The 15,791-nt window shown below is 35.1% G+C and overlaps 1 protein-coding gene across 4 annotated transcripts in view; it reads left to right on the top strand.

Annotated features, from left to right (window-relative positions):
• Nucleotides 1-8,741: 8,741 nt before the first annotated feature.
• Nucleotides 8,742-15,791, top strand: part of LOC129731018 (uncharacterized) — an 86,343-nt gene continuing 79,293 nt past the window's right edge. The window contains exons 1-3 of one of the 4 annotated variants that reach the window (XM_055690722.1): nt 8,742-8,914; nt 9,315-9,364; nt 9,470-9,618. The gene's annotated coding sequence lies outside the window, so the exon portion shown is untranslated. Of the gene's footprint in view, nt 9,016-9,314; nt 9,619-15,791 lie in introns of all 4 variants that reach the window. The other 3 variants (XM_055690721.1, XM_055690719.1, XM_055690720.1) reach the window with 3 other exon arrangements.

Raw genomic sequence — 15,791 nt, 5'->3', positions numbered from 1 at the left:
AATAAATAATAGATCGGTGATCTATAAAGTAACAGAGTTTACTCACTTCTACAAGTGGTGAGATAAAGCACCATGACACTCTGTAGTGATAGCAAAGCTATGGAGCGTATTGTTGTCGACAGTAGGAAATTTAATGCACCCTAATCATTTTGATTTTATTTTCGGTCGAAAAAAAAGGATAAATGAAGAAATGAAAAACAAAAAAAAAATCGTAATAACGATGTCACAGACTAACAGACAAGCGACTTTTTTTATTGAGCTGCGTATATACATATACGTAAATACTGAAATATTTGTTTATTCTCAACAAAAAACATTGTTGACTCAAGCCTGACCGGGAAAATTTATTGCCGGGTCTCGGTAATTTTACCGTAATGTTAAATTTCGAGTGTGTAGTACTATTAGGATCATAGCGCTTACTCGCTAGGAATTGCCCTGTACACTAAACTAGAATGCCTGTAAATAATTGATAATTGATTGACAGTTAGTCCATACATTTTCTGTCAAATTAACGTCAACGCAACGCAAACGTATCCACTGTGTTTAGGTCTTGAGTATCTCTAGATTTTATTGAAGTCTTGTCACAGGCAAACAGAGGTACCATTGCCAATTTCATCGTTCAGAAAAATACGATTATTTTGAAAATTTGTTTAATTGACAGTAAGGCCGCTAAACAAAATTTCAAAACTTAATTCATTTGTGCTTAAACGTTGATGTAGAGCTAGCTTCTGATACAGCTAAGGTACATGCAAAGTTTTTTCGTCAAAGTTGTAAAACTTTCAAAAATATGAACCTTTTCAGAAAAATTTAAATTTCTTTCCATTTATTTTTAAGGTATAAAACATTTTCTATGTCAATCCTTTGAAATTTAGTTTTTCTAGAACAACTTTACAAATAATTTTTTTTCACTATGATAATGTTCTAGACAAATATGATCAAAACAAAAACACAGTTTTTTTTTCAAAGACAGCATGTAGCTATAATTATTTTGCCCAAAGTTAGAGCGTTTTCTCTTCATTTTTTCCGCGGCTTAAAATGCTTATAGGGCAAAAAGTGGAAAACCGGGGTACCACATCCAATACTTTTTTTTTAAAGCTTAGACCTTGTCCTAGAAACCACCTAAATTTTGATGAGGGCATATTCAGAAATGAGTGGATAAAAGTACGTTTTATGCTTGCATGTTTCTGGTGTTTTCTACCCAGATTTTACATGCCATAATGGCGGACGATATAATGAGAAGTTCGTTATGAAATAGCTACTCTATTGACAACTATGCTTACATCAGTTTCGAGTCTTCGCATGTAATCTATCAAAAGGATCTGGAAACATTTCGTTTGCTAATCCTTCAAAAATCTTATTATTGACACAAGCAGAAAGGTTCGCATTTTACGAACACGCATTATGGTGACCACCATTATGGTGCTTAAACAACTGGATACTCAAGACTATGGCTATTTTTTGTTTAACTACTCGGCCAGCAAATTGATTTATTTATCCTGATTGTTTAGAAGTTATTACATCATATTTTATGTAATAAAACGTAACGTAATAGAATGTCTTTTTGTTTAACACAATTTTTTATAGATACAACTCACTCGGTCGTCTTTATATGAACATCCAGCTTTTTATGCATCTTAATGACGGTCGATATAATGGGGTTTCGTAATATGCAAACCTTTCTTTTTACATCAGTTTTGGGATTGCAAAAGAATTGTCAACCCGTATAATCAATAACCATAAGCGGATGATTATCTATATGGTTTAACGATAACCCATGTAGTCGGTACTATATCCCGAACTAGTTGTTAGGCACGTTTTATGGTTTTTGATTATGCGGAAACACAAATGATGCCAATGATATTTTCCTGTTGATAAATAAAATACATGAGGACTTCAAACTAGAGATCCTCAGAGGGAGAGATAAGCGATGAAAAAACCGATAATTTGGCAACTGGGTTTCACATATCAGAGGTGCCAAGTCGCTTCTCAAAGCGCAATGTTCACTAACTTTTTTAGTCGGCTCGTGGAAGTCCTGGGGAATAATAAAGTGCATCACAAAAACCGTGAAGGTGTTAAATTTTATGTTTATGTTTTATTTTATATACTTTCATCATTATTCTGTAGAACATACAAAGGGTTTGTGAACCACCAGTTAAAAATCACTGTGATGAAGCAACTTTGGAGCATTCTCAATTCATGTTTTAGCAATAAAACATGAAAAACGCGTAAAAATAAATATATTTTTTATTGAACCTTATTGCAATACCTTTCAATGTGTTACCTTTCTTGTTCGTTTGGCTCGAATTTTGACATGTTCGTTTGGCTCACAATACTCTCTTCGCATATCTCTTCCTCTGAGTATTGCTACTTCAAACTGAGCAGAGTTGTCAAAAGGGTGGGCCATTTATTACGAGCTTTGCATTAAATCGTCCACCATTATGGTACGTAAAAAGCTGGATATAAAAACCTACCAACTTCTGCATAGTTTACAGTTTCAAAGGAGGTAAAGAATTTGACAAATAAAAAAGCGTAAATTTTCGCTAGCGGAATCTTTCGTAAAAATCAGGTTGTAGAACACACAGGTATTTCACCAGCCTGCAGGTTTACAGTTCATGCGAAGCAAAATTCACGAATTTACACGTCGAGCGAAGTAAAAATTGGCCGGAACTGACAGAATATAAACACGTGAAAAGTCATGTTTTCACTAGTTGCTTCTTTGGCGTCGTACACAAATTACGTAACGCATGAAGGGGGGGGGGGGTTAAATCTGCGTTACTTATTGTTACATAGGGAGGAGGAGGGGTAGTTGAGATCGTTACGTAACTGTGATGTTTGCTCAAAATTGCAAATTTGGAGGGGGGGACAGGTTGTACAGCGTTACGTAAGTTTAGGGGGGGGAGTCATATCGAACGTTACTTATCGTTACATAGGGGGGGAGGGGGTCTGAAATCTAGGTTTTTAGCGTTACGTAATTTGTATACGACGCCTTTCTCCACGAGTGTGTGAAAAAGATGCGATCCACAACTTTTCGTTGGATCGAATTTGCTTACTTTTTTTTGCATTTTGCGAAGCGAAATTTTGACAATTCGAGTTTTTCATGCACGTGAAACATTTTGTATAAGATTCTCACTTTGATTGGAATTTCTCAACGATGATCTGTGAATCCTTTTTTTCAGATTTTTCGAAATTTTCTCTACATTTGGCCTATAGGGTGGAAGTGGAAAAATGTACTGGATAAGAAGCAGAAAGAGTGAAAGACCGCTAAAAGGTTAGTCGATGGCTAGCAGTGAAAGACGCAACAGTCAGCGAAAAGTTAACATTTTTGTTTGCGCAAAATCTATTTGTCCTGAAGTTCAAGCGACTTGTAAACTCGAGGGTAATAAAGATATACAAAAATTCACTTCTTGTGAAGTTTAAAATGGGAGATGGTGGATAGTGAAAAATAATGAACTAAACAATGTATATTTTCTGCCAATTCTGCAAGCTTCTATGTTTTTTCCCTTCTTGTAATTCCCACCTAGTTTATATCTTGAATATTTCGTCCCCTTAATGCTAGAACTAGATAACTCGAAATTTGTCGATTTTGAGTTAAGTATGCCATCATATTTATCGCGTCGAGCTCTATAACATAACCAAGACTCGATGGAATACGATTACAAGAAAAAGTGTTATTCATCAAATAAAAAACTAGATATCTCAACGAAAAATAAGTGTATTTTGTAATAAAACTAAATAACTCGGCTGATTGCTGATTTTTTCGTTGCTATAACGGGCCTGAAACGATATGAATGCGTTTCATAAAATCTGAACCTTTAATAATTACATTTAAACCATCATCACCAGAACAGGTCAAATTTTCAAACTCGTTTTTCTCGAAACGTCAATTTTCGAGCTATCTAGTTCTAGCATTAAGGGGACGAATTTGTGGGTGAAAATTTATTCAACTTTTTCTCAAGCAGGATGTTTAGGCCTGGGAACAATTGTAGCACCATCTGGTGCTGGTTTCGCGACGAATCAGTTAACTTGTCAGTGGCGCCAGCGTTTGCGCGGTTGTCACGCTCGGAAACAGTGAAAATGTATAAAGTTGCATGCGCGGACGGTTGTAACGAAAATTTCAGGTGAAGATTTGGAATTGAATATTTTGGTAACGAAGGACGGGTCATTTATTCTGTGAAACAAAACTTTTGGAAATGAAAATTTTGGTGAGAACGCTTGAATATAAGTTACACGATTAAGGGAACATCCATAAATGGTTTTTTATGACCCCATCGGTGCATTTCGTCACAAAGTCAGACCCCCCACACTGATTCCAAAGCCGCAAAAATGTGATCGAAAATATTTTGACCCAATAAAAGAGATTTTAGAACCATAGTGCCTTCAGGAATGTTGATCCAATAATTTTTCTCCATTTTATAGAAGTTGGAGTTTTGTGATTTTTTCACTTAACAGCGAGAAGCATATAAAAATTTACTTTGTTCGGCAAAGAGGTTTTTAAATGGACTGTTGTGAAGTTTTCTACAGATTACCACTGAAAATCTTTTCAATATATCATTTAGTGATTTTCTTCAATTTTTCAATGTTTTACATTGTTGTTTGCTGAAAAAAAAAATAAACAATTACATCAAAGAAAGCTTATTTTTATCTCTCATATTTCTTTGATTATTGACGATTTTAATTGAAACAATGCACTAATTTTACTAACAGATATCTCTGAAATCTGCAAATATCTGCAGACTAAACCATTTTCATATTTAATTATGAGTAAAACATCATTTATTCCAGATGTAGGCATTTGTCTCTCGCTGTCTCCTGTGTAGATATTTGTGAATAAATTAGTGTATTATTTTAATAAAAATATTTAATAACTAAATAAACTTAAGAGATAAAAATAAAGCACAGACAAACAGACGTGCCTCTTCGAACGAAAATACTGAAAAATCTACGTCCTTATTCGAAACGCTACACTCATGCACCACCATGGGAGCTTATTGCGTACTAACTTTTTTTTTGTAAAACGGTTTTTGTCTTTGCTAATGGGTGTGCACGCTTGCTTAAATTAACACAAACGGCATAACTGATGGTTTTTGTCTTTGATAATGAATGTGCACGCTAAGCATAATTTCAAAATTTTCGATATTTTTCTGGTCGATGAAATCGTCATCGAGTGGCACGTCTGTTTGTCTGTGAATAAACGTTCTTCGGTGAGCTTGTGTGTTTTATTATAATAAACAACATTGCAGAACATTGAAAAATTTTAGAAAATTACTATAAAAAGTTATATAAAAAAGATTTTCAAAGCCATTCTAGAGAAAAATTCACAATAGTTCATTTAAATTACCAGATTCAAGTTAGGTGTCTGCGACGAAGTTGTTTCTAATAAAATGTGCTGAAACTTTTTTCAGTAACGGTTTTTCATATGTAAACATGAGAAAAATCAAATTCATTTATCACTTTTAGGTAGATTAATCACAAAATTCCAAATTCTTCAAAATGGAGAACAATTAAACAATTAATAGAATGACTTTACTAAAAACACTATGACTACAAAATCCTTATTTTTTGAGAAAAAAGTAATTAGTGTAAAATAGCGCATTATTCTTGTAAAAATCGTCAACAACCAAATGTAAGTGAAATGAAAATTAACTTTCATCGAAGAAATTGTTCGTATCGTTGTATCAAACAATATTGTAGAACATCCAAAAATTGTAGAAAATCACTATAAAAAGTTGAATAAAAAAAAATTTAGTGGTAAACTATGGAAAACAACAAAAAAGTCCATTTAAATAAATAGATAGAAGTATGTTGTCTTCAACAAAGTTATTTCTTTTGAAATTTACTACAACTTTGCTGAGGAAAGTGAATCTTTTTATTCCAAAATGAGAAAAGTAAAATTCGTTTCTCAGTGTTGAGTGGATTAATCATGGAATTGCAACTTCTATAATATGGAGAATAACTAATTGAACAACTTTGACAAAGACGTTACGGCTCTAAAATTAAAAATTTTGGGTCAAAACAATTTCGATCACGTTTTTGCAACTTTGGAAACAGTTTGCCCCCTCCAGATAATTACGTAGCTTTTTAATAATTTTTTTGCAGATTTTATTATCAAAAACATACCTTGTATCATAAATGAGTAGGAAAAAACAAGAAAGTACTAAAAATGGCCTTAAACAAACAAAACAGTGATAAAAATTAACAATTAGAGAAAAATCCAAATTATTTTTTTAGTTTCGTAACAGTTTCCGAACTGGGACAAAACACCGGATATTTATATTTTTCCTCAGAAACAGTGTGTTTTTTTTCGTTTCGGCATTCCTTGTGAAGCGCGTTTTGATCAAAAATCACTAGAGAATATTTTTCAATACTAGCCCAAACAGAACTATAAACGCACATTTCTATTAAAATAATAATTGTCTTATAAGGTGATTTTAAAAAAATAGTTAGGCTAAATTTATTTCAATCATCATCAGCCTCATTGAATCCAAAAATGGCCGACTTCGAGTCACCACTTCGAATTTTCGTAAGCACAAGACTCGTGAATAGTTATGCGTTCCCCGTGAAAATGCTATTTTATGTTTGCTGTGGTGAAGCAAACATAAAATAAAATTTTCATAGGGATCGCAATGAGTATTTCCGAGTCTAGTGCTTTTGAAAATTCGAAGTGGTGACTCGAAGTTGGCCATTTTTGGATTCAATGAGGTTTCACCTTATACTACAAACAAGTTCACTCTCACAGGTTCTTCAACCTACCAACCTACTACACGCTCCAATCCTATTAGCAGCAATCATTGACCCATATTCCCTCCGTAAAAACAATCCAGTCCGACAGGTCTTGGGCTGGTTGTCAAGCCAAATCATTCCTTTTAGGTCGAACCGTTTACCTTCTCAACACGAGCGCGAGTCTCAATCTCACAAGTTGCCGCACGAATGGATTATTGCTTCCATCAAATCCAACCCACATTTTGCGGTCCAGTCCATGCCGCAGTTACCTGCGACGCGGGACAAAATTACCTGGCAATTCGCATCAAAACAATCGTGTCGCGCAATAAAAATACAAATGGAACAACGCTGTAACTACGAAGTTCGTTAACCTGTTTCTGTGATTAAATTCTTACTACATGTGACATGAACGATTGGTGACGTCGTCGAATCGAAAATCGACAGATACGGTTATTCGATCTAATTCGAATAGTTTTTATGAGTTGGTTCAAATCTGGATATGTGCTGACCAGTTTATTATCGAGAGCAGTCAGCACGCGCGCAGGGATTCGTATGGTGATGCGCTAAGGAAACAAAAACAGAACAAATTGGAGGCTAGAAATGTACAAGCACGTGATGACTAATTGTTGATGTGTAATTCATGCGAAGAAAGAGGAAAAACAAAACATGCTTCAGCTAAAACCTCTGCCGCTGCCAGATGATGACGAGACTAACGATAATCTGTTGAAGAAGGAAAGCGTAAATGTGCTTCGTTTATGCGTCCTCACGCGTATTGTTCTTAGTATGACTGTTGCTAGGTTCAAAATACTGTTTGGATTAAAACAAATTCCCAAAAATGCTAGGAATGTTGATGATGATGAATGTATTATCAGGCCAGAAACATTTGATTTGTTTGAAGGTTTTTGTGTGTGATGGACTGGAAGGGTCTATTTGTTTCGATCTTGAACCTTTGCAATAATAATTCCTCACTCTCTACTGGTAAGTTGGCTGTAAAGCAAAGCGTAACGTTTTGGCGAGTGTTAGAAAAATATCAACTGCTTCGATTACATAATTTTGGGGGGCTAAAAAGTATTGTTGGTGTCTCATAACAGAGAAACTGTTGCAGCGAAAACCATACAAATTATATTCGAAATAGCCGCTTGCTGCGCTGCGACATGCCACAGCTCTGCTTGCTGCTGGTCAATCCAGTTTTATTCAGACCAAATTTCTGCATGCTAGGTTTTATACGTGACTATTGAGAGTTATACTTCCGGTGAGCGTGTTGTTGTGCACTCGAGCGAGCAAAATAACAACAACAACGAATCGTTTACAAAATCAAATGGTTTGGAAACTTGAATGTCGGCCGTGCTGGAAAAGGAGGGTAGTGATCGTTTGTTCGGTTTGATTTAGACAATCCATGTTATTCACCAATTTTCCAATAGTGTTTCAAGAACTTAATCATAAAAGAATTTCTGGTCGATTGATGCGAATCTGATGAAAAATGATTCAATCAATTCTAAGCGCTCAAACTCTACCCTCAAACCATTGCTTGTTTTTTTATTTATTAGCTCCTGATAGACGTTATCCTACGTCGACGAAACTCGATACCTTTCAATGAAATTTTAGCCTCTTAAACCACGCTCACGGCTATGAGACATATTTTTACCCAAATTCCTACGCACCGAAAAAGGATTTAACAACTCACCGCCACCGTCAATATCAGCGCATAACATTAGGGGTCTTCACATCGAGCTCGTAAACAAATACCCAGCCGTAAAAATACTCACCTCCATTGACGAGTAATGGAAGATACACAGTTTACGGCTGGGTATTCGTATACGAGCTCGATGTGAAGACCCCTATTATGTTTTGAATATTGTTATGCTTCGGCCTCCGAGAGGCAAACCTGCCCACCGTGTGCGACTCGCGTTTGCCCCCAAGCACGCAAGCACTCAACAGAGGCCCGGCAGCAAAGGGTCTAACCGAACCGGATCACGTTCAGATCGCGCTGCATTCGGCACTCGATCGACAGTAGATCTCCAACGTTCGTGGTGATCAGTTCGTTCGAGTGTGTAGTTGCGAGAAGTCTCGCTCTCGGCTTAGGTGTCCGGTTTTCTGCCTTCGGCGGTTCGCGACGCTCGTTTTCCTTTCCTGTGTTGTTGTTGTTATTATTATCGTTATTGTGGTCGGTGTTGGGGGAGTTACGGTCTTCCTGGTGGGTTACGGTTCCGCCGATTTGTGTGTTCGCGCTGTCCGTCCGCCTTCCTGGGAGGACAGTTTGGCAGGAACTGGTTTTTGTTATGCTGCCGTTCGTGTGTGTGTGTGTCTTCGTGGGTCTATTTACAGGCGGATTTGAAATTCCTCAGAGAAAGCCACGGGTCACCTAAGGTGGCTACCTAACCAACGACGATGTTTTTCGACACTTCCTAGTTATTGCAATTAATTCGTGAGGGGCATCGATTTTCGCCTGTAAAAGTGCAAATCTGACGAAATTTATGTTGAATATCCTGTGCGAGCGGGCATTTCGGCTCAGCCACTGTTGAGTTGAAAAGAAATGCTTGCTTACTGGTGCGGAAAGAGAAAAAGTTTGTTTATTTTCTTCGATTTTTTATTAGGTTATATCGCAGTTTCGGAGCCAATAGTAAGACCTTTTCAGTTGTGAAGAGTGAGTGTTTTTCAGTGCATTGTTGGTCAAAATTTATCTACGAGAAATCACAGTTGATGCGAGTTTGAAGTTTGCAGTTTAAAGTGCGTTTTTCTACCGTTGAAGAGACCGGATCTTTTGGATTAGCTGTGCACATTCTAATCGCTAAACGTTGAATGAGACACGCAAACTATTCAACGTAGACACGCACGGTTCATCCCATTGGCGCAGAGAAAACCCTACAGTAGGATTACGACAAACTGCTACGTAAGAAGGTGAGTGTTTTGAATTGCTTAATAATTGCTTACTAAACGTTGTTTTGATATCAGATACGTCTCATTTTGATTGAAGAGTGCAGCGTAACTAACAAACTGGTTGATGAGAATCTCTATCGAAAATCGCTATTCGATAGAGTTTTATTTTTTTAAGGAACTTTACATTTTTACTCTTCAAAATTAGGAATATTTGGGTCATTTTAAAAGGAGTGTAGTGTTTTTTATTAAATTTTTGGTAAATTATAATAAATAAATAAAGTTATAAAACTTCTGAAACGGATTTTTCGTAATACAAACTTATGTGGTTGTCCATATTAAAAATATGATAAATAACGAGATCGAATGGTTTGTTCCATTAGGATTCGTTTAGACTATTTGATTAATTAGGGTTGATTCGCTTTGCATATTTATATTGACTAAGAATTACATTTTCAGGACAACAAAAAATGTGGAGCAAAACACAGCAAGTAAAGCGCGTGTCATAAGTGATAATCCGTTGCTCACGTTTCAAGCAAAAAAAAAAAATAAAGATGAAGAGTACAAAGCATAAAGATTGATCCTCCCGCATAGATTGCTCTTCAATATTTGTTTTGGCCCACGTAATTGCTACATTCGGGAGATTCGTTTAGTGCCGATATTTTGAATACGTTTGCATGCGGTAAAATGTGTGTACATAAAAAATTCTGGCTTATAAATCGTCACACTAGAACGGAATTTGACTGTCATAGTCGTTTTTATTGCTCATGAATTACACAAGACTCGCAATCAAAAAACATTCTTGTCGACAATGTCGAGCAAATGCTTGCTACCGCGTTATTTTCTTAATGCTTTTTGACATTTTCTTGAGAAATAAGAACCAACAGTGTTTAGTGACCCTAAATTATTTTTCAAATAAAATTTTTCAAAAATAAGCTTTTTGAGATAATTAATTTTTATTTTCATTTATGAATTTTTTTTTTCTTGAAAAAATTAATTATCCTTGTGATGTATATTCTTTTCGGAAAGCAAAAATATTTATCTACAATCCTGCCAAAGACACTACACCGATCAAACAAATTATTCAGGCTCTAAAAAATATTTGTAATCATCAATACTTTTTGTACGTAAGCCCTTCCCAAAAACAAGTCCCGATTAAAAAAAAAATTAAAACAAAAAGCCTAGAAACAAAGTTTCAGCTAGATAAAAAATGATCAATTAAAATAGTTACCCGGTGTGATTTAATGTGTTTTGGTTTGGGTTGATAATTTGCTTTTTCGCCCGGGGTTACTTGATGGTTCCAATATAACTCATATTTCTCAGGAAGGTCGTTAATACACATACGTTACCAACAAAGTCCACACCTGCTATGATTTACGCTCGTTTTGGAAGTGTTATTGAAGATTTTTTGTTTTTTATTTGTATGAAAAAACCCGCCCTTAAAACTTTGGAAGGGCGTAACTCAAAAATTAATCCAACATCGATTTTCAAACTTGGCTTAGGGGTATTCCACACAAACCAACCGGAATTTACAGTTTTGATGGTGTGTTGATTTTGTATTCGCAACTGGAAAGGCATTCCAATTTATCACGGATATTTTTGACTTTGATGAAATTTTATTGAGTACAGTCATACCTCGATATCAGGCAACTTTATTTTTATTTTCGTTACGTTATATCGAGTTACGTTATATCGAAGCACGAAAAAAACATTTTTTTATTGATGCAAAATTCTTTATGGTTACTCAAAAGTGCACAAAAACTTATTTCCCTTCACCTAAAAGTATATATAAACCCTTCTTATGTCCCTTTAAGACAATTTTCGTAGACCAGTATAACCAGTCACAAAACATTGAAAAAATAAATGTCAATTTTACTCAATTTTACGGTACTTATTGGTTTCAAAACTTACTTAAAACATTTATTCGGAACATTATACACCTCAAAAATAATTGTTGTACTTCAATTTTGGGAAATTGAAAAAAGTTACGTTATATCGAGGTAAAAGTTGCGTTATATCGAGTTAAGTTATATCGAGGTTGCCTTATATCGAGGTCTGACTGTATTTCAAAACTCCAAAGTTTACTTGATTTCATCGTTATGAAAAGAGTTATTTATGTTGAAAATCAGTCGACAGATTGACCAGCAATATTTATAGAGCTGCTATATAACTGTCTCCCAGATGGTCTCGAGGTACGATGCTGGCCTAACAAGCCAGTCGTCGTAGGTTCCGAGTCTCGGCTCGAGAGAGACTGTTAGCGTCAGTAGGATCGTAGCGCTAGCCCCGCAATTGTCCTGTACCCTAAACAGTCTGTGTGTAATTAAACAAGGTCAAGTTCCGAATCGGAATGTAGCACCAAAGCTTTGCTTTACTTTTATATAATTGTCTTCGAAACTTAGCAGAATCAGGCCATCCGATGTCAGAAAGGACTTAGGCATGGGTTTCATCTCAGGCAGCCCACCCTTCTTTCAAGTCTGTTTTATAACAGAATTGGCCAGAAGGACGCTCAACAAAATTTCTCCAGAGAATTGTAATTGGCGATATTTGGCTTGGTACCTATAGCAGAAGCAGTAAGCGAATAAAAGGAATGGTAAAATCATGTTACAAACAAGCATGGATAAATAATGAGCATGCCACTTTTCAATAGCGGTATTGCTAATAATACAGCAGACGCTCAGGCAAATCTCACAATAAATTAAGGATTTTGGGGGCAGTGAGCTAGTCCATACAGAAAAAAACATCAAATCGTTGATTCCTTTCAAATAACAGTAAAGGGTTTTAGACCAGTTGATTATTGGACCGCTTATTCAGTCATAACTTCAATATGATTGTTTATAGCATAATAAACTTTGAAGTGTTATTTGTTATCTGTTTGACTCCTGAAACTAAGAAACGTTTTTTTCTGAATTTGAAGTTTGGTAGGTTTTTATGTTGCTTTTCCAACCTTCACAACCATTGTTTGATTTGAAACTAAGTTTAGGTTAAATCTTGCATATTATGGTAGGGAGCTCCGTAGCCGCAAGGTTACAGAGTTTGCTTTGGTAAGCGGGTGGTCGTGGGTTCGAATTTTAGTAGAATCAGGCCATTTGGTTGTCAAAGGACTTTAGCATGGGTTTATTCTCAGGCTCCCCACCAAGTACCCTTCCTTCAATCTGAATTCTACAGTACCTCTGTGGACTCTCCTTCTAACAAAAATAAGTCCCCATTATAATAAAACTGGTGTGAGTAACATATAAAAGTTCTCTCCAGGGAATTGTAATTAGGCGATATTGTGTTGGGATGGACAGAGGCTCGGTATAGTAGAGCAGTAAGCTTGAAACGGAAAGGTACAACTTACACACAACACGGATATGAATGATAAGCGTATCACTTACCGCAATAGTGATACTGCCAATAATATGAAGTGCGGAGTACAGAAAACACCTGGGCAATATCACAATAGATCTAATCTCTGGTCGCAGTGATGAGCCCACACGGAAAAAAAAGATTATATCCCTATCTCAGCTTCTACACTTTTAATATTAATACACTTTTTAATATAAAAAGATGGGTGATCAATTCACCAATGAGTGAGAAAAAAAAATACTTTGTAATCAGAATAAGATAGACGTAAGGTGTCTTCGACAAAGTTTTAGGTCATCTTAAAACAAGAAACTTTACCGAAAACATCATATTTCTATCTCTCACATAGGCGAACTGCTCCATTGTTCATCTCAGCCCGTATATTCATCTCATTCAACATGTAAACACAATTGAAAACAGAAAAAAACGCATATTTTCTTCTTAAACTAATCTGCTCTATCGTGGAATGGATTATTCTTAGTTCACTTCAGATTCCTCATAAAGTATAATCCTCAAAAACTCACTTAAAAGCACTAAATTTGATATTATATTCGGGCATCAGCACTCGAAAACTCATTTAATTCAATCACCAACCTCAGAAAACAAAATCCGCGCATCGTTCTACACGGCTACAACGAGACTCGTTCAGCAGCCAACCAAAGTTTTTTTCATCACTAGCGGACCACTTTTTATTTCAATCACTAAACAAAATCACTCACTACACTAAGAATACTTTAATCTTTGAAATGTTCACCTCATATTTCCTAAGACAAGCTTGAATCAGCAGAAATATATGAGATGAATTTCTGCAATTTCTAAATTTCAACTGTATGTATTTTCATCTGTTTTCACTGCGTTGAAGAAAATCAAGAGTTGCCAATTCAGTTTTTGGTAATACGGAAAAATCATACTGAAAATGTTAAATTATTCCGACATAATTGATATAGATTGACGGCACTGTAGTGGTTACCTAGGTTACCTATTTTGCACGTAAACAACTGCAGCGGATATTTAGGTAACTACTACGACGGGTTGCGGCTACGTTCATTCATGATAATATGTTTCATTCATGATTAACAGTGTGATGAATATGGGGGCATCGTGAGATGAATAATTGAGCAGTGATTCAAGTTTTGAGATGGATATGGAAGCGTTGTGTAAAATGGTTTGTTTTACAAAATTCAGGATAAATCCAGCTAACTTTACTAAATATACAATGCTCAACGATTCCATAAGAGTACGTTAGCATATTTAGCTAATTTGTTCAATGATTTCGTGAAAATTTGGTGTTTAATCCGTGCATTCTTCGTGAATATCGGCTTAATGAGCTGAATAATCGAGTAGTTCCCCTATTACAAGCAACATTGAGTTTTCTATTAGTAACACTAAAAATCACAATTTTCGTTTTAACTATTTTCGCAGATTTTTTCGAATTTTTAAACCTTCTACTAAGTTATCAGCCATCTAAAAATGCATTTGTTTTCTAAACATTGTTATTTTTTATCTCCCAGAATAAAACAGTTATTCAACATATTTGTTAAAATTCATACTTTTCCTTCACATATAAAAATGCCAATATCTCAGCTCCCCGATAAGATATCAAGTGTTTTTTTCCACGTAAACTTTCGTCATAAATCCCACTTTGCAAAGAAAATTTCAGTTCTTGATGAACATTTTTTATTTGTGTTTTGAAGGGTTTTATCTAAAAATTATTGGAAAAAAATAATTTTTCTGTGATGTTTAATGGGCTCTGGGATTCAAATAACTGAACGCAATGCTGAACTGAACCATGCAAAATATTCAAAAACAACCCGTCAAAAATAAAAAAAATATATGGAAAAATTCGGGAATTGAAAAGAATTGAAAAAAGTGCAAAAGAATGAGTTTGTAGCTATAAAAGTCGGTTTTTCGTAAATCACGTTTGGTTGCCCAAACAATTGAAAAAACATTTTTTTAGATAGTCGAATTGTTCTACAAAATCCTATAAATAACATTATCTTTCAATTTAGTGCTGAGCACCTTCACTTTTTCAACAATAATTTTTTTGGGACACCCTTTACAAACGCTTATCTACAACTTTAAACTGTATTTTGAGTTATGGTCTTAGAGGTATTTTTTAGCGATTTTAAGCATAATTTCTAAAATATTTTATGATAAATTATCAATTAATTAGTTTGTCACAAATGGAGACTTCTCAACACTGCACAATAGTCGGAATATTAAGATTTGAGGCCAATTTTTTTTGTTTCTGTTTTAAAATTGTTAGTTCTCTACTGCAGATGATTTTGTCATATGAGAAAGTATTGTATTGACAAGGGATTGTCCATGAACCACGTAAATTGAGGCACATCTCAGTTTTTTTTCAAAACAACAAAAAAAAAACTCGTTAGTATGCACAAACGAATATACTAATTTTACGTATTCTCAATGTTTTCTAGACCAAGTTGGTTTAATATACGATGAAATTTTGTTGATAAATCACCCAAAAAGCCAAAATATACAGAAAAATGAAGAAATTTTGATTATCTTTTTCTACAAAAACGCAAATTTTCCGCAAACTTTTAACATTGATTCTTGAAGGGCACAAACAGGGCTCTCAGGAACACTATCAGGAGCTGTGCTTACACGTGCTTACATTTGATGTTTTGAAAGGTCAAAATTAGGAAAACTCTGAATATTTTCTTCGTGGCCTGCGGCAGACTCTGCAGGCTTAAAATCGGTTTTTGATAGCTAATATAATAAGTTTTTGTTTGTGTGCAAACATACCATAAAAGCTATAGTATAATTTTATATATTCCAAAATGTTCAGAAAAACGGTTTTCCTTCATTCTTGAAAGAGGTAACTTTGGAGGTGT

This window comes from Wyeomyia smithii, chromosome 3 (assembly GCF_029784165.1).
Source record: "Wyeomyia smithii strain HCP4-BCI-WySm-NY-G18 chromosome 3, ASM2978416v1, whole genome shotgun sequence".
Classification (NCBI taxonomy): Eukaryota; Metazoa; Arthropoda; class Insecta; order Diptera; family Culicidae; genus Wyeomyia; species Wyeomyia smithii.
This window is presented reverse-complemented; position numbering and strand designations above follow the sequence as displayed.